At 38.3% G+C, this 19,305-nt stretch overlaps 1 pseudogene across 1 annotated transcript in view; it reads right to left on the bottom strand.

Moving 5' to 3' along the window:
- Window positions 1-19,305, bottom strand: part of LOC309497118 (NACHT, LRR and PYD domains-containing protein 3-like) — a 125,776-nt pseudogene that overhangs the window by 90,075 nt on the left and 16,396 nt on the right. The window contains exons 2-4 of the transcript XR_014211789.1: window positions 17,447-17,735; window positions 10,951-10,998; window positions 8,803-10,634 (exon numbers count right to left, since the gene is read on the bottom strand). The product of XR_014211789.1 is annotated as an NACHT, LRR and PYD domains-containing protein 3-like (transcript). The remainder of the gene's footprint in view (window positions 1-8,802; window positions 10,635-10,950; window positions 10,999-17,446; window positions 17,736-19,305) is intronic.

The following is a 19,305-nucleotide window of genomic DNA, read 5'->3' as shown; positions in this document are numbered from 1 at the left end:
TTGGCATCAGGCCAATCACATCACGTTATCATCGTCAATGAATGAATGAATGAAATAGCGGAAGATTTGTGGTTTTGTGCCCATCTTTTTAATTCCTTTATTTATTGACCATACACTCAAAACAAAACAAAGACACATTTAAATGTAAGCCTTACAAACAACCTTTTCACACGTAAGTTTTTCAAGGCGACCGTTATTGATCGTAGTATCACTTTATGGTTCCCATGGAGACGCGTCTTTCATTGCTTGTCACACCGCAGGCACAATAGCGCTGAATGATCAGCTTTTATTTCCTTTTTTTATTCAAAATTTCACAAATTTATTAGCTATAGCAGGATATATCTGATATTCCGATTGTCAAATATGTGCAAGAGGATGTGTTTTGTTGTTCAAACACCTTTATAACAATCGCGTTAGTTGAGCTGTATGCGCAACATATTTTAGGTATCTAAAAGTGTTGGATTGTAACAAGCGTAAGTCCCGGTAAGATGATGCTGGGCGCTCTAATAGTTCACCCAAAAGCAACATATAAATGGTAACGTATGATTTTCTGCCCCCACCCCTTAAAACACACAGCTTAGAGGTTGTGTCTTAATTGGCTTCCTCAGAAATTTTCCCCACGCCACGCCACTGCTCAGCACAGAGTGCTGCATTAATACTCTGCTCAGACAGACTGGCTTAACCGACTGTCTGCTAGCGGCCTCGCGTTACCCAGGTCAGATAAATCCTATCACATAGAGCCTCTTTCACCTAGCTATCATAATATAGAGACTGTGTCTGTTCCCCGAATTTGGAAATCCAAAAAACGTTTAAACCCATCTAAGGTTAAAAATGTAATTGATGTTCAACAAATAAAAAACAGCTATATTACAGATGAGCAAATGCTAAAGCTTGGGTTGCTGAATATTCGATCGCTTACTTCTAAAGCACTCGTTGTTAACGATATGATTTCAGATAATAACCTAGATGTGCTGTGTTTGACAGAAACCTGGCTAAAACCAAACGATTACATTACTTTAAATGAATCAACCCCGCAAGATTACTGTTATAAACATGAACCCCGTCTGAAATGCAAAGGGGGTGGTGTTGCTGTAATTTATAGTAATAGTTTCAAAACCACTAAGAAATCAAGTTTTAAATATAATTCTTTTGAAGCATTGGTGCTTAATGTAAAAATATATAGTGTAAACGATAAACGTTTGAGATTTGTGCTGGCTACTGTATACAGGCCACCAGGGCACCATACAGACTTTATCAAAGAATTTGCGGACTTTCTATCAGAATTAATATTGACTGCAGATAAAGTACTAATTGTTGGTGATTTTAATATACACATCGATAATGAAAAAGATGCATTGGGATTGGCATTTAAAGACATTGTAAATTCAATTGGAGTTAGACAACACGTGTCAGGACCTACTCATCGTCGTAATCATACTCTAGATCTAATATTATCACACGGAATAGATGTTGATGCTGTTGAAATTCTGCAGCAGAGTGATGACATCTCAGATCATTATCTAGTCTCGTGTAATTTGCATTTAGCCAAGGCTGCAAAGCCGACTCCGTGTTTCAAATATGTTAGACCTATCACTTCTGCTACTAAAGCTTTATTAATAATCTTCCTGATCAGTTTCATCATCTCAGCATCCCAGATAGCTTAGAAGAACTTGATATTGCAACAGAAACTTTTAACTCTCTCTTTTCCAGCACTTTAGACACAGTTGCTCCGTTGCGCTTAAAGAAGATTAAAGAAAATAGTCCAACGCCGTGGTACAACGAGCACACTCGGGCCCTTAAGAGAGCAGCCAGAAAAATGGAGCGCAACTGGAAGAAAACAAAACTAGAGGTATTTCGCATTTCATGGAAGGAGAGCTCGATTGCTTACAGAGAGGCTTTAAAAGCTGCTAGATCTGCTTATTTTTCAACCCTATTAGAAGAAAATAAACATAATCCTAGGTATTTATTTGAAACGGTGGCTAAACTAACGAAAAATAAAGCTTCAAGCACCGAAGTTTCCAAGCAACACAGCAGTAATGATTTTATGAATTTCTTCACTTATAAGATTGATAATATCAAGGACAAAATTATAACTATGCAACCGTCTACTACAGTATCGCATCAGGGAGTGCATTGTAGTCTCCCTGAGGAAAAATTTCGTTTTCGAATTTTCATTCGTTGCTATAGGAGAGGAAGAATTTACTATACTCGTTAAACCATCTAAATCTACAACATGTATGTTAGACCCTATACCAACTAAGCTACTGAAAGAGATGCTTCCAGAGGTCCTAGATCCTCTTCTTAATATCATTAATTCATCTTTGTCTCTAGGATACGTACCAAAAAACTTTAAGATGGCTATGATTAAACCGCTTGTTAAAAAAACGCAACTTGATCCTACAGAATTAGTCAATTACAGGCCGATCTCGAATCTACCTTTTCTGTCAAAGATATTAGAAAAGGCAGTATCCTCACAACTGTGTTCCTTTCTAGAAAGAAATGATATCTGCAAGGATTTCCAGTCAGGATTTAGACCGTACCATAGTACCGAGACGGCTCTCGTTAGAGTCACAAATGATCTGCTCTTATCATCCGATCGTGGTTGTATCTCTCTATTAGTGTTACTCGATCTTAGTGCTGCATTTGACACCATTGACCACAACGTTTTTTTAAATAGACTCGAACATTATGTTGGCATTACGGGAAATGCACTAGCATGGTTTAAATCATACTTATCTGACCGTTATCAGTTTGTAGCAGTAAATGATGAGATGTCTCATCGATCACAAGTTCAGTATGGCGTACCACAAGGCTCAGTACTAGGACCGCTGCTGTTCACTCTGTACATGCTACCATTAGGAGATATCATTAGGAAACATGGAATTAGCTTTCACTGTTATGCTGACGATACTCAGCTCTATATTTCTTCAAAACCTAACGAAACTTATCAATTCACAAAATTAACGGAATGCATAGCGGATATAAAAAAATAAAATAAAAAAAATTTGGATGACTCGTAATTTCCTACTTCTAAATTCTGAAAAAACAGAGTTTCTAATTATTGGACAAAAAACTTCCTCACGTAATAACCTAGAATACTGTCTAACACTCGATGGCTGCTCTGTTAAGTCTTCGTCGTCGGTTAGGAACCTGGGTGTGCTCTTTGATACCAATCTTTCATTTGAAAGTCACGTGTCTAGTATCTGTAAAACTGCATTTTTCCATCTTAAAAATATATCTAAATTACGCCATATGCTCTCATTGACAAATGCGGAACAATTAGTTCATGCGTTCATGACCTCAAGGCTAGATTATTGTAATGCTCTACTGGGTGGTTGCCCTGCACGCTTAATAAACAAACTACAGCTGGTCCAAAACGCAGCAGCTCGAGTTCTTACCAGAACCAGGAAGTATGACCATATTAGCCCAGTTCTGTCAAAACTGCATTGGCTCCCTATTAAACATTGCATAAATTTTAAAATATTGCTGATTACTCACAAAGCACTGAATGGTTTAGCTCCGCAGTACTTGAGTGAGCTCTTAACGCATTATAGTCCGTCACGTCTATTGCGATCTCAAAATTCCGGCCAGTTACTAATATCTAGAATATCAAAATCGACTGCTGGCGGTAGATCCTTTTCCTATTTAGCACCAAAACTCTGGAACAGTCTTCCTACCATTGTCCGGGAAGCAGACACACTCTGTAAGTTCAAAGCCAGATTAAAGACACATCTCTTTGACCTAGCTTTCACATAATACATTATAGACTTCTATAATTTAATGTTAGGCTGCATAGATTAGGTCAGCCGGAACCGGGAACACTTCCCAAAAATCCTGATGTACTCGTTACATCATGAGAAGAATGGCATCTACGCTAATTTTAGTGTCTGTGTTTATCCCGAGGTAGCCTGCCGGATCCGGGTCGTATGCAGATCTGACGAAGGACCTTCGCCTGGACCGATGACAACGCAGTGCTGAAATGCCAACTAGTCTCTCCCTATGGAGGATCCCTCTACCACTATACAGATAAGGCGTTGTCGGGAAAATCCGTTTCGCGTTCCTACCCCAAAGCAACAAAATAAAAAAAAAATCTTTATCAAAATTTATAAGGAAAGACAAGTACTTTGTTTAGGCTTGGCTTGTAGGGAATTCCAAACCTGCGTATATTCAAACGCACATAACTATAGAACCCATCCTAAATGCGCATCTGAACGCCATCAGCGTTTCTCACAGGCTCGCGTTTAAAGTCTGTGTAGAGGGAATGGTGTCGTCTTAGCGGCCCCTAATTTAATAACAAATGATCGTTGCGACGGAAGCAAATCAATCAAAACTAACTTTAGATGGAAATAACTTAACTCTGCTATAAAGCCAAAACAATCTCTGTTACCTTAAATTATACGCTTATCTCTGTAAAGCTGCTTTGAAGCTATCTACATTGTTAAAAGCGCTATATAAATGAAGATGACTTGACTTGACTTGACTCAGGTTAATTACAATCAGCTGCAACTCGTTGTGAGCATGCCTGAGTGAGAGAGAGTGAGGGAGAGAAACAGAGCACAACACAAGCATTTTCTCACAACAGATTATATTAAAGACCCTGGGACGTAACACTAGGGCTCCACTATTAATAGAATTTTCATCTTTGATTTTGTCTTCGAACTTCGATTATGAAAACACCATTTCCTTTGAAGCAGTGCGCTGTCGCCCTTCCTACGTAACATCCAAATCAGTCAAATCATGTAACGTGACTGTCATACACATAACGTGGATGTCAGCAGTCACTCGGACTTGCTTCTTTGGGGGGGTTGAATCTTATATATTATAGCCTACATTTTTCAATTGTAGTCTTTTAAAGAGGCATCTAAAAAAAAAAACTAAATGCAATCTAGGGTTGTCAAAAATATAGATTTTTCGATACGCATCGATACTGAAATATCTGAAACTCTTCCGCAGGATACACAAGACCAGCTGCGCCGTCTCGCTCTCTAATCTCTTCGACAGTAAGTTGACACACAAACCCGCCTCCCTTCACTCACTCGTTTCATTTGCTCTGGATGAATACCCAAAGTTTACACACATAAAGACATAACTTTGGAAAAGCACTAGCCACAGTGGCTGGTGAGCAAAAAAGTTAATGCCAAGCCCTGCATACTGAATGAAACTGAACGAACAGATTAAGAGGTTTTATTGTTTTTAAGGATGCACTGACAGGGCCCTCTGACAAGGTTTTGCTTAGGACCCCCAGAAGTCTAAGCCCAGCACTGGAAATACATGAATTCACGTCTATTTGTGCTTGAATGGACACAGGCAAAAATATGTCAAAATTCCTGTCTCTGCGAGTGTCCTCAAAACACGTCACTTACAGATGTGGCCATTAATAATGCACACTTTTTTCCCACAATATCATTCATGCCAATGCTGCTGAATCCTGTCAGCACATTTTTTTTAATTTAAATAAATGTATTCACAGAATATCCACCAGATGGCGCATGGAACAACATAGCCTACTGTATCTACAGGCCAGACCAAATTGCAATTTGCAATTATTCGTCTTTGACCGATTGTTAATTATGCTTATAGATTATTACAGTATGTTGCATTTTAAAAATAGAATTAACATAATTATCAGTGTCTGATAAACTAACTGCAAATACTGTTGTCACTGTGGGAAAATCACATTAAAATAGGCCTATACAGTAGGCTGTCAACCATAGAATATGACGTGCAGTTTCTCCAAACACAATATTGTTTATGTAGGCTATCTATTAATCAACATTAATAATCATTATTACAATATCAAATGATATCAAATACTATATTTGTTATAATATCTTAGTTTTTCATCTGTTACATTTACATTTAAATCTGTTGAGAGGTGATCCAAATATTCACGGCTTGAAACAGAATGAAAAAGGACCGGGTTGTGCTGCGTCATACGGAGAAGCCATTCCGCCAATTCGGCCCATAATCATTAGGGGCTGACTAATTCGGTTCGACAGTAGAGATAAAATCCCGAGGCACACACGCACTCTAGCACACACATGCAAGGTCTCTCGCTCCCTCTCTCTGCCGTGCTAACCTTGTGCACTCTTGCTTCTGGGAGATTTTAACTGATTTGCGGGCATCAGGGAGCCGCTATCAATATGCGGGAGACTCCCGGAACTCCCGGGAGACTTGAGATGTCTGATATAATTTGATAACAATAAAATAAAAGCTTTATTGACATGACCATTTTATCATATTTTTGTGTTCATTGAGTTAAACTAAAACCTTTTTATTTCTATTTATTTAGTTTTGCTGGGAAAATAAATATTAGACAGATTCTTCTTCTTCTTCAAAAAAAAGCTGAAATATAGGCCTCATTATCTTAAATATTACAGATTAAAAAACAAAAGAAAACGTGCTGAGTTTCAGTTCAGTGTGTCACGCTCCGAAGGAAACAGAGACAAAGTTATGTATGTATGACCATATCATATGCAAGACCATAAATTACAGAGTAAGAGTTTACTCTCTTAGAAGGAAAAATAAATAGTGGTCGCGCCGCCGCCTCACATGCACACAGCAAAAGTTCTTGAATTGCTACCTTGATATCGCAGCGTGTTCATTATTAAAATAAAATACAGTCAACCAAACATATAAGACGTTACACTGCTCAATTTGAATAGTCTGTATTTCTGACGTTTAGAATGACCACCGCCTCACTGCTGTTATATGGGAAAGATTATATTTTACGTCAATAATGCCAGTGAAGTACAAAGTTTATAGCCCAATGAGAAATGTTGGCTTTTTTCACTTTAAATTAATTTATTTTGCATCTTATTAAGTCTGGTTTTATTTTAAATAAATAAACCTGAATAGGCTATATATCCATAGGAGCTGACATGGTGTTACATAAGAAAAGAGAGATATTATATTATAGCCTAAATATTATTAATATTATTATTATAAACTAGGCTACATTTAAAAAAGTTTAAAAAAAAATAATACTGAAGGAACGCAAGAACAGAAACGTTCCTGATTCTGCTTGGAGTGAACCAATGGAATTTTGTGTTTTAAAAAAGATTACAATAGCTGAAGTATGATAAAATGGATAAAAACCTTTTCTTATAAAATAAAACAATGATAAATACACCAGCGTCACCTAGAAATACAATTTGCCCAAAGCCAGTCTAAAGAAGTTATATTTCATGTCTGAGGATGATCCAACAAATTCTGAGATTCCTCAGAGGATTTTCCTCTGACTATTCCCTTAAAAACAGTCAATTAGAGCCACAAAGTGACCCTTGGTAAGAAAATGATCAGAGGACTTGAGAAAGTGTCACGTTTTGTCATTGTCATGTTTCTGTGTCTTGTCATGTGATTCCCTGTTTGTCATGTGATCCTGCCATGTGTCTTGTCATTGGTTAAGGCGAGCAAGTTTCACATTAACATTAACATTTAATCATTTAGCAGACGCATTTATCCAGAGCATCTTCTAAATGAGAACAATAAAAGCAATCGAACCAACAAGAGAGCAACAGTTTGTAAGTGCTGTGTCCCAGTTAGTCTAGCAAAGTGCAAGTGTTTTTTTTTTTTTTTTTTTTTAAGAGAAACAATAGAATAGAAAAGCATAGAATAAAGTAATTAAGTGCTAGTATTAATGGGTCAAGTGTTGATGAACAAGATACATCTTTTCTTGAAAATGACTCCAGATTCAGCTTGAGTTGGGCAGGTCATTCCACCAGCTTGGAACAGTCCAGGTAAAGGTCTGTGAAAGCTTCTGGAGGGCGCATAAGTCTGAAGTATTGAGTTTAGGTATAGGGGTGCAGAGCCAGGGGTTGTTCTGTAGGCAAACATCAGTGTCTTGAATTTAATGTGAGCAGCTGTTGATAGCCAGTGCAAACTGATGAAGAGAGGCGTGACGGGCCCTCTGTTCGGCTAGTTAAAGACTATGCTTAACGTGGCTTAATTAATTACAATGTAATTAATTTAAATTTAAAGATTTTAAAGATTTAACATACACCTTGTTAATAAATTATACTATTTACAGACATGCAGATGCAGACACATTAAGCATTTTCTTTATAACAGCTTTCCATGCGGAAGAAAACAGCATAAAAATACGGTGTCGTCGTCTTAGGAGTAGCTGGTGTTGATCACAAGAAAATGTGCAAGATAATAGTTTTCCCTGGTTGTTGTTTTAATTAGTACATAATGCCACGTAGAGCATTTTAAAATGTCCCAGTGACATGGTTTTAACGCATTGCTTGATTATTTTGAGTATAATTTGGTCATGACATTTGTTGTATTTTAAATTTTAACCACCAGCTATATCTCACATAGGCCTCCTGAACCTTTACAATTTCTCAATGTAAACAATATATAACACATAACAGCCAAACAAAAAAAATTCACAGTAATTTAAATGTCATTTTGACCTTTATTCATATGAAAAAGAGGGAAGATGATAATGTGTTTGAACACTAAACAAGAGGCTAAGATTTAGAAAGTAAATGTTGCGTTTATAAATTATGGGAATGATTTTTTTGCTGTTGATTATTTTTTCATGATATTTATTTAGGGGGCACTGTCTACCTCGTCTGTTTAGAGGAAACACACCTGGTTCATTCATACTACAGTTCACACAGGGGAAAGAGTCTGCAAGCCATAGTTATGAGACACCTTTTCATACACACTTTTGAACACAGTGAATCAGCGAATGTGAACGTAAAACCTGAGTATGTGGAGTTGACAGTGTGAACAACAAGATATTTCCAACTGTATGTTAACTTTTAATTGTTGTGAAATTGTGTAAATACTCACAGGGCTTTTCTGCAGCATCTCACAGCTGGAACGAGACTCTTGTAGCCTGCTTGTGATGAAGTGAACCTCTTTGGGTTGAGCTCGTCCAGCACCTTCTCTGACGTCAGCAGTGTGTGGGCCAGCACTGTGCACATCGAAGAGGAGAGTTCCCTTCCTGGATGATCATCTGGACCGAGGTATCTCTGGATTTCCTCATAGTGAATTATCTTTGAGCTCAAGTAAGCAGTAAAACAGGTTGACTGAAGCTTCATCTGAGATGTTCCGCTGTAGTCTTTGTTTAATGTATTCAGTTGTTTGTCTGATGCTCTCTGTGGTGTCTTCAGTGTCTGTGGTGTCTTCAGTGTCTGTGGTGTCTTCAGTGTCTGTGGTGTCTTCAGTGTCTGTGAGCAGGCCTTTGAGCAGTTCCTGACTGGATTCCAGTGAAATGCCCATCAGAAACCGCAGGAAGAGGTTCAGATGTCCTCTCTTACTCTCCATGGCTTTACCAACAGCCTTCTGCAGTAGCTCATGTAATGTGATATCTCGTTTGGGCTCATCAAAGAAAAACTGAAGCTCCTGCATGTTCTTGTTCAGGTAACAGAGGAACACATGCACTGCAGCAAGAAACTCTTGAACACTCAGATGCACAAAGCAGAAGATCTTTGACTCACGAAGTCCGACTTTCTTCTTAAAGATCTCAGCGATCATTCCTGTGAACTCTGTCTTTTTACTCACATCAATACCACATGATTTCAGATCTTTCTCATAGAACACAACGCTTTCCTTCTTCAGCTGTTCAAACGCTAGCTTGGCCAACTTTAATATCATTTCTCTATTTGATTGTAAGAGTGTTTCACAATCTCTCTCTTCTTTTTCATCGTACTTCTGGCTCTTCATGTTCATCTGTATCAGCAGGAAGTGAATGTACATTTCAGTGAGTGTTGTGCTGATGTTCTCTGCATTGTTCTTGATGAGGATATCCTGAAGGACTGTGGCCGTGATCCAGCAGAACACGGGAATGTGGCACATGATGTAGAGACTACGAGATGTCTTAATGTGTGAGATGATTCTGGAGGCCGCAGTCTCATCTGTGATTCTCTTTCTGAAGTATTCCTCCTTCTGCTGGTCAGTGAATCCTCGCACCTCTGTGAACAAACCCACATGCTGAGGAGGGATCTGATTGGCTGCTGCTGGTCGTGAGGTCACCCAGACGAGAGCTGACGGAAGCAGAGTCCCTTTGACCAGACTTGTAAACAGCACGTCTACAGATGATTCTTTCTTAACATTGTTTAATGATCTATTTTTAAAATCCAAAGGCAACTGACTCTCGTCAAGTCCATCAAATATAAATGCTAGCTTGCGTTCCTTATATAACTTTGATTTCTCCAGGTCCTTCAGGTCCTCCAGTTCAGGATAAAACTCCAGCAGAAGCTCATGGAGACTAAACTCTTCATTTTCCATCAAGTTAATCTCTCTGAACTGAAGCAGGAACATACAGTCTATATTCTGATTGGCTTTTCCTTCTGCCCAGTCCAGGATGAACTTGTGCACAGAGACAGTTTTCCCAACGCCAGCGATGCCCTTTGTCAGCACAATCTTCTCATTTTTCTTCAATTCAGTAAATATATCATTGCATTTGATGGGTTTGTCCTGTGTTCGTTTGTTCTTGAAAGCATCATCCATCTTCAGAACCTCATGTTCCTGATTGACATCTGCCATATCTCCCTCTGTGATGAACAGTTCTGTGTAAACAGCTTTGAGATCTGCTTCATTTTCCTTTTTGCCCTCAAATATACATTCTGCTTTCTTCTGCATGTTGGCTTTGTGGTTTTCCAAAAACTTCTGCAAATTCTCTGTATTAAAAATAATGTAAGCAAATTAAATTAAAATTATTTTTAGGCCACACTTTTTATTAGGCGCCTTTACCATGTACTAACATTTAATAACACACACACACACACACACACACACACACACACACACACACAGTACAGACACACACACACAGTACAGACACACACAAACAATCATTCACATGCAGATGTGCCCCACAACTTTATCAAAAATTGTTTTGTAACTGAAAAGCTACATGACATTTCTCTGAATTCAAAACACATCCAACATGTCTAAATCGTTTAAGACGTCTATAAGAAGAAATGATGGTTGCACCTTCTAACTGTTTCTCTGGTGTCTCCGTCACTAAGGTGTTTTGTGGCTCTGTGAGGAAAGAGAAAATGAGTAAATTTATACAAAGGAAAGAGACAATAGACAGAATTACACAGAAGAATAAAGTGACAAGTACCTTAAAGCATTGCTGAACAATATGGCGACACACTAAACTTCCTTAAGAATAGGATTCACAACTACTGAACATTATTTCATACATGATTGTTCATAAGCAGTCTGTCTCAGAAAGCACAGCTATTGTGTCTTTTTAATGTATTTTAGTGTCAATTTGTTATATTATATTTTCATTATATGAATAGTATTATAGTCATTATTATATATATCTACTATATTACCATGTCCTGCAGTGTGTAAGCTGTAGTTGATGATCACTGGGCCTGTGATGGTGTTTCCAGTGAGTACACATCAACACTGCTAGTAGTGATTATAATATAGCATGTGTCAAAAATGATTTATGTCCCCCCACACGGCCCAAACACGTCGTGCCCACCTACGACCTTGCACCTTTGACCCTGGGATCCTCTGGGACCATTTATGCCCTTTTATGACCGGTGGATAATTGGGATACCTCTGTTGATTTATGTCCCCCCACACGGCTCAAACACGTCGTGCCCACCTACGACCTTGCACCTTTGACCCTGGGCTCCTCTGGGACCATTTATGCCCTTTTTATGACCGGTGGATAATTGGGATACCTCTGTTGATTTATGTCTCACGGTATGCTCTAGGGGCTAATATGTCCGTTTGATCAATTTAGAAGATTTAGACTATTGAATCACACACACACACACACACACACACACACACACACACACACACACACACACACACAGTAATTATTGTAATTATGCATAATCTATAGTTATTGCTATAGTAACTACATGTAATGTGTAACAAGGAAACTGTAAAATAAAGGGCTGCTGAAAAAATAAAAAAAAATGAAGAGACTACATGAGTAAGAAGAGAAGGAAGAGAAGAAGCGAGACAAATGAGGGAAAATAAAAGATAAGCTAACAAACAAGACAAAATCAGAAGAAATGAAACAAGAAAGGATTCAATTAGAAAAGACTAAATGAGAAGAAAATATATGAGACAAGAAGAGATGAAAATGAGAAGAGGAGAGAGTGAATGTGAGGAGTGGAAGGCTTCATGTAAAAGAGGGTGACTGAAGTCACACACACACACACACACACACACACACACACACACACACACACACACACACACACACACACACACACACACACACACACACACACACACACACACACACACACACACACACACACACATTTCATAAGACTTCACACTAACTAAAGTTGAAAAACAATCTATTCTTTTAAAAGTGTATAAATGAAATTAATATATCACTCAATATAAAAATAAATATCTTGCTAGGTTTAGTGAAACAATTTAAACAGTTATTTATGGCTATTATGAATAAATAAAACAGCTTGCATGTTCAGCGAGATAAAGAGCTTAGCATTGGAAATGTGTTCAGGGATGTGGTTTACAAAATGCAGTAAGTTTAAAGCTGAAAATCTCCTGAGAGTTTCTTAGAGAGATAGAGAGAGACAGAGACACAGGTGTGAGATCACCGCACAGAACACACTCCCATGGGGAAACACTGCGCTCCCCACATCAGTTTTCTAATGACACACACTCTGTATTCTTTGGATGCCCTGCGGTTGTAAACTGCTTCAATATATTTGCAAAACAAAGCAAATTTGCAAATGGAGTGAATTCTCTCTCTCTCTCTCTCTCTCTCTCTCTCTCTCTCTCTCTCTCTCTCTCTCGCAACACACACACACACACACACACACACACACACACACACACACGGGTTCTATAAAAGGAACTTCTCTATTTTAAATTAAATGATTATAAATAAAGTATATAACTCACTGAATAATAACAAATGTTACAAAAACTGATTTAAACAGTTTTAGTTATAAAAATAAGTTGGTTAAAAATAAATAAATACATATAAATATAAAAACACCTTACATTTTCAGAGCGCTGAAGAAGTAGTTCTTTATGCAATGATAAAAAAATAAAAATAATCCAAATAGTGTAAGTTGTCATAAACAAGACACCCCCAGATCCTCCAGTGATAAACCACAGTGTGAACTGAAGCTTCAGACGCTCACAGAGACGAAGACGTTACAGACCAGATGAGCCTCTGGGGATAATGTCACAGTAAAGCTAGTCTGCGCTCCAGAGGTTTGTTCACACTAAGTTCATTTAAAAGCATAATCTTAAAAGTTTAAATTAGATATTTTTAAATTAAAAGACTGTTTAAATCAAATCTTTAAAGTTTTATCAAAATTGTATTTTCTATTGATCTTCTAGAAGACTTTTAGGCTATTATACTGGCGGAATAAATTATTCTTGCGCCCGACGCAAATCTAAAATGTGTTGGTCTGAAGTAGCTTCATTATTCATAGGTGTGGTTTGGGGCGTAACGTTAAATAAACCAATCAGAGCGTCATCTCACACTCCCTTTAAGAGCAGGCGCGCTTGTTCCATGGCGGATTGCTATTATAACGGCGGATTTGCCAGACGCGCGCCAGGAGCGGTTCACAGCCGAGGAGACCGACGTTCTCGTCAGGGCCGTAAAACACAGAGAAGTGACATTGGGGATGGAGAAACACACCCAAATTAGCTTCGCTTAAACAGGCGTATGATAATTTGGGTAAATGTGTAAGCTAGATTTATGCCTATTTTTCATATCTTCATGGACACAACAATGATTTCCCTCGTGTGGAATATTTTTCCTTGTAATAATGTATGGTTTGCAAAAATGAAAACTGCTGCGTCTGTGTGTAGATGAGATAAGCAAAGTGTGTGTGTATTGTGTACACGCTACATTATTGCCAATCATGCACCCTTAAAAAGCCTGAAATGTTCTGGTATAGTGATGACGACAAGATGAAATGGTTGTTTAATTTTAATGTGTTTAAATTGGCTACTTTTGTTTGTAAAGCCTGGATGCGGCGGCAGACTTGTTTATTTAAATAAGTTTATCTATGTTGTGCCTACTGTCTGACAACTGTTTTTTTGTTGGTGGTATTGGTGTCTTATAAGCCCATTAGGGCTGGGCATACAGTAGTATGCAAGACACAGGGTTCCCACTCTAAACCAAATGTCAAATTCCCTGACTTTTCCCTTACTTTCACTGACTAAAAAGATGAATTTCCATGACCTATAATGAACGGCAAAACAGGCTGCTGTTTTGTGGATCACCGAGCTGTTTTGTTTTGTAGAAAGCCTTTCTTTAAAGTGAATTTCGTTTGTATAAATTGTATCTTAATTTAAAAAAAAATGTCATCAACCAATTGCCTGTATTTAATAAATGAAAAGTAAATATATAGCAGACAATATAATCATGGAGGGGCGCCGCGGTCACTTGCATTGAACGTGATCTGGAGCGCATCTCATCATAAATTAACCGAAACTCTGTGTATGCCTCACATACATGAGAAATACATCTGAAGATTGCTTGGAAAAGAAATAGGCTACTCTCTGATTATGTAATCCATGATGTGGGACCTGATATTCATCTATGTGATATTCATGCATTTTTTCTAACAGTAAAGCACAGTCCACAAACAACCTCCCTATAATAAGACAAATCTCTGGAGGCATGCTCCAAGCACACTCTCATCTCATCCCTTTTCCCACATTTGTAGTAATGACACTATAACCAAACCGGAAATTGTAACGCATGCGCACGCAAAACTTTCTCGTGAGCACGCAAAAGTTTCTCGTGCGCACGTGAAAGTCCGTATTATTATTTTTTTGCAAAGGTCCCCTCAGGGGCTCCGTAGAAAGATGTGTGAAACAGTGCGATAAAAAAATCTGTATAGAAAAATTACATTTTGATAAATGGAAACAAAAATTTAAAGGTGCCATGTGAGAAAAAAAATCAATTCATACTCCACATTCCATACCAGATGGGGGCAGTATACCTCCAGAAAGTGTGTCTACTCTATGAATATGACATCTTCAAGCTACTCCCCTTCACCTTTACCAGTGAATATGTTCATATTCGTTTTGTTCATATTACATTTTTATCGTTAGTTTGAATTACATTAATTTGACAGACAGCATTCGCTGATGTTGACCAACGTAACCAGAGCTGCCAACTATCACGCATTCACCGTGAGACACACGCAATTGACACTTTTCACACGCTCTCACGACACACATCAATTTTCTCACGCACAGAAAAATCGCGAAGCAAAGAGGACACGGATACCGACAGACTAGACAGAGCAGGTTAGTTATGATATAAAAAAAATCTCAGCTCTCAGATTCTGTCAATTTTATTACGCAATTCAAACAATGAATACCGTTTTGGCGCTTGTAAATGTTACGTGACAGATCCCTAGCGCACGTGAACCGATCATCTCTACTAGCTAATAGTAAAAAACACGAACACTGTTGAAAGATACAGTAGGCTACAACTTACCGAAATGTATTCCTCATACATAATATCTACCAATCAGTGTTTTTTATCAGCGTGAAGAGGTCAATAACACAGCTGGAGAACAATTATGTCAGATTTACCTCAGGAAAGCCATTTAATAAACATAATATAGGTTGTTATAATAAACAGAAATGTTGCAAGTTTGGAGTCGAACCTCATTTCTTTCATGTCTATTAGTTGTCTCCAGCGATGGAAAGCAGTGCCAATGTTTACTCTGGTTCTGTTCCTTTTTTTATCAGATTTTATTTGCGATTCCGAGCGCGTTTTATCCCTGCAGCGGGTGGGTGTGGTGGTGGTAAGGGTCTCTTGCCAAGGGCTTCAGCCATTCTTCCGCTCTCTTCCCTGAACTGAAATGTAGTAGTGGGCTGTATTTTCCACACGATTGACATCAGGTTCAAGTACGTCCACAAGCCGTGCGAGTTATTCGTGTATTGCAGTTGGGCTGGTGGTGGTTATGTTGCTCGCATACCGCCTCCCATGGCCGAAACTGGTATTACAACACCTGTCGGGCCGTGGCTAGTAATGCTAATGCTAATTCAGGTTGATATCTCTGCAGCACTATAACTTGTCATTTTTTTAATGACATCATCGCCCTTATTTCTTCTCATTCTTTTGATGCGTGTAGCTCATTTTTTGGATATTTTTACCTCAATTTTTACACATGGCACCTTTAAAGCAACAAACTAAATTCCCTGATATTCCATGACTTGGACAAAAAATATATAAAATTCCCTGACTTTCAATGTCTGGAATAGACCTTTTAAAATTCCATGACATTCCAGAAATTCCATGACCCGTCGGAAGTTGAATAATTTTGACACAAGCTGAATAACATCATAATAACTACTAACATGAACTGTTGACGAAACGCGCTCATGCCAACTAGAGATGAATGCGAGTGAGCAGCAGATGCAGAGCTCTTTAATTCACGATCAACCATGTTTTATTGTAAAGTGAATTAAAAAAGGCATTCTTTTTCTTTGAAGCAACAAAGGCTATATAATTTGTTACAGTTATTTTTGGTGTAATTGGTGTGGATGACACGCAGCGAAATATACAGTTTTATCAAGTCAGTTCGTTTGAAGCACCGAGAGACACGTTTAAAGCGTTGAGTTAAACGCTTTATGCTGAGGCTACGCAAAGCCTCACTGATGTGACATTTTTCTATTGCAATGTTTATGTTGAAATGTTTTCATTATTTATTAAAGAAAATAATAACAATCATAACAACCTACTATAAGTCTATTTAATTCTTCATTAATCCTAAAACACAAATGCTGCCGACTAACATCGGTTAGCAAGTTCTGACAATGTTTTAATTGTACGATAATTTATTTTAATTTATTTCACTGTAATGTTCCAGTTCATAAATCTAGGCCTACTAACAAATTAAAATAACACTAAGTATAAGACGCATAAACTTGACATGCATAGCCTTTCTAGCTATAGAAAATCTGGGCACACAATGTTAATGTTTAGCCTACTTTGCTTAAATTTGCTGCAATAATAGAAGCCTACATTTGTTTCATTCTAAATTAGTACTGTAATTTCAGTATTGGGGATTATGAATTCGTTTAACTACCAGTTCTGCTACTAGTTCTCAACAAGCCGTGGCTGATTAGGCAATAGAGAGAATAAACGGACACTTTTCAAAGTCTGTGATTGTAGCGCCTCTTAGCGGTAAAAGGCAGCAAATACACACCCGCAATTTTACGGCAATGTACTAGTTGCTTGCAGAAGTTTTAATTAAGGTTTTTAGACCATTGTAAACCATTTAACCATTTTGTAAAATCAGACACTGTTCTATTAAATGTACTTGTATAACATCTGTTGCTGTTCTTGGCCCTGTAATTGTTGCTTGCTTTTATACTTTCTTGTTTCCATGTACAGGAAGTACACATATCTCTTTTGAATGAGCTCCAACAGCGACAGATGTCTTCATGTTGCCTGTCACCTACATTACAGTCACAGTGAATTAAACCTTACCTTGCTTGTGTTTGTTCTCCAGCTGCTCAGCCAGATTATTCTGGTTCATCTTCCTCAGGATCTTCACTGTGATCTTCACAGCTTCTTCTGGCCCAAAACATGCTACCATCTTATCCACTGTGTCTAAGATATCTGCTTTCTCCATTTCAGACTTTTTTATACACTCATGATCCTTCTGTAAGTGCCAGTGAAACTTCTTCTGTTCATCTTCTTTCAGGTCCATCAGTGAGTTCAGAAGCAGATCTTCAACAGACGCCATCGTCTTTCACTGATTCACACAGATTCACAGCTGCAGGACAAAAAGAAAAAGATCTGAAGTAGTTTCACTCCTAACATTTGGACATAAGCACTCGTATGTTATTTAGGTTATGAAATGAAGCTGTGATTGGGTTCGCTGATCGATTGCTCCTGCTGCCTCGTTGCTTCTGCTGCTGTTGTGTTGGTTTGCATCTGAAAGCTTCGTATTTCTTTCTGTTTTGAATAATTATTTACTATCATTCCTTGTTGTTTATACTGCTAAATATAACTTACTCAACATCACACATTAACCTGACATCGCTAACTTCAATCTAAATCATTATTGCTAGCACTTCGCTAGCCTGTTAGTGTGCCATCCGCGCTCTCTTTATATATTTATTTTTCTCGTGTGCGGTCGTGCCTTTTATGAGTCCATTAGGGCTGCACGATAAATCGCATGAGATTGTTATGCGCATCTCGCCAGTAAAGCCGGTTCCTTGATTAGTAGTAAATCGCCATCACCTGCTTTCAGATGGAGCGGCATTTACTACAAAGAGCCGTAGTTAACTGACAAGCTGAGCCATATCGCATTAATATCACGGACGTATCGCCAGCGATAATTAATGCGATATGGCTCAGCTTGTCAGTTAACTACGGCTATAGTAAATGCCGCTCCATCTGAAAGCAGGTGATGGCGATTTACTACTAATCAAGGAACCGGCTTTACTGGCGAGATGCGCATAACAATCTCATGCGATTTATCGTGCAGCCCTAGAGTCCATCAAACAATTTAGGTGAGTAGGATCGGTCAACAAACACGGTAAGTCATGTCATCTTCTCCTCTTATTGTTACTTGCACCTCATGCAACATGTTTAGCATATCCTTCTGTAACCCGTTGTATCACTCTAGTGTTGTAAATGAACTGATCTGGTTGAATGGGCACAGTAGCATTACAATAAAGTTACGTCTAAGTTCGTAAGGAGGATTTGAGACAGCAATTACCACTTGTGAAATAAAGAAAATATTTTGTATTGGTACCAGTTTGTAAACACACAATTGATAGAACAACAACAACAAAATACAATCAGGCCTGGGGCTCGTTCTTCGTACGTTGCTTATTACATCCGAGATCAAATGACACATCCAAGATGATATCATCGTGCTGATCATGATCTGGCTAACTCGGTTCTTCGAACACACTTGCCGGATATGATTAGTATCGCTGGATTGAGTTATCTGAGATAATTGCGCGTTCATGCGCTGGTTAAAAGGGGATATGTATCGATAGTGGAAACATTGATCAGCAACGCTGCTATTGGCTGCTCAGCATGGCCAAAGAGCGCGCTCAGTTTTTCTCCTCAGCAGAGCAAGAACTAATAGTCGAAGTTTATTCGGAATTTTAATGTTTAATCAAAACGCCAGAGAACACCTCAAAGTCTGCAAAAGCCAGGAGAGAGGGCTGGCAAAGAGAGGCAGACAATTTAAATCCGTTAGAAGTGGCCATGTTAGATGTTTTTATCACTTATTAGCCTATATTTTTGTATTTTAATAATTGCATAATTACTTTGTTCATTGTAATGTCAGAGTCACCACACTAGAACATGGGAACAAATAAAAGTGC

The sequence above is a fragment of the Leuciscus leuciscus genome (assembly GCF_965113295.1).
Source record: "Leuciscus leuciscus genome assembly, chromosome: 4".
In the NCBI taxonomy this organism is placed as follows: domain Eukaryota; kingdom Metazoa; phylum Chordata; class Actinopteri; order Cypriniformes; family Leuciscidae; genus Leuciscus; species Leuciscus leuciscus.
This window is presented reverse-complemented; position numbering and strand designations above follow the sequence as displayed.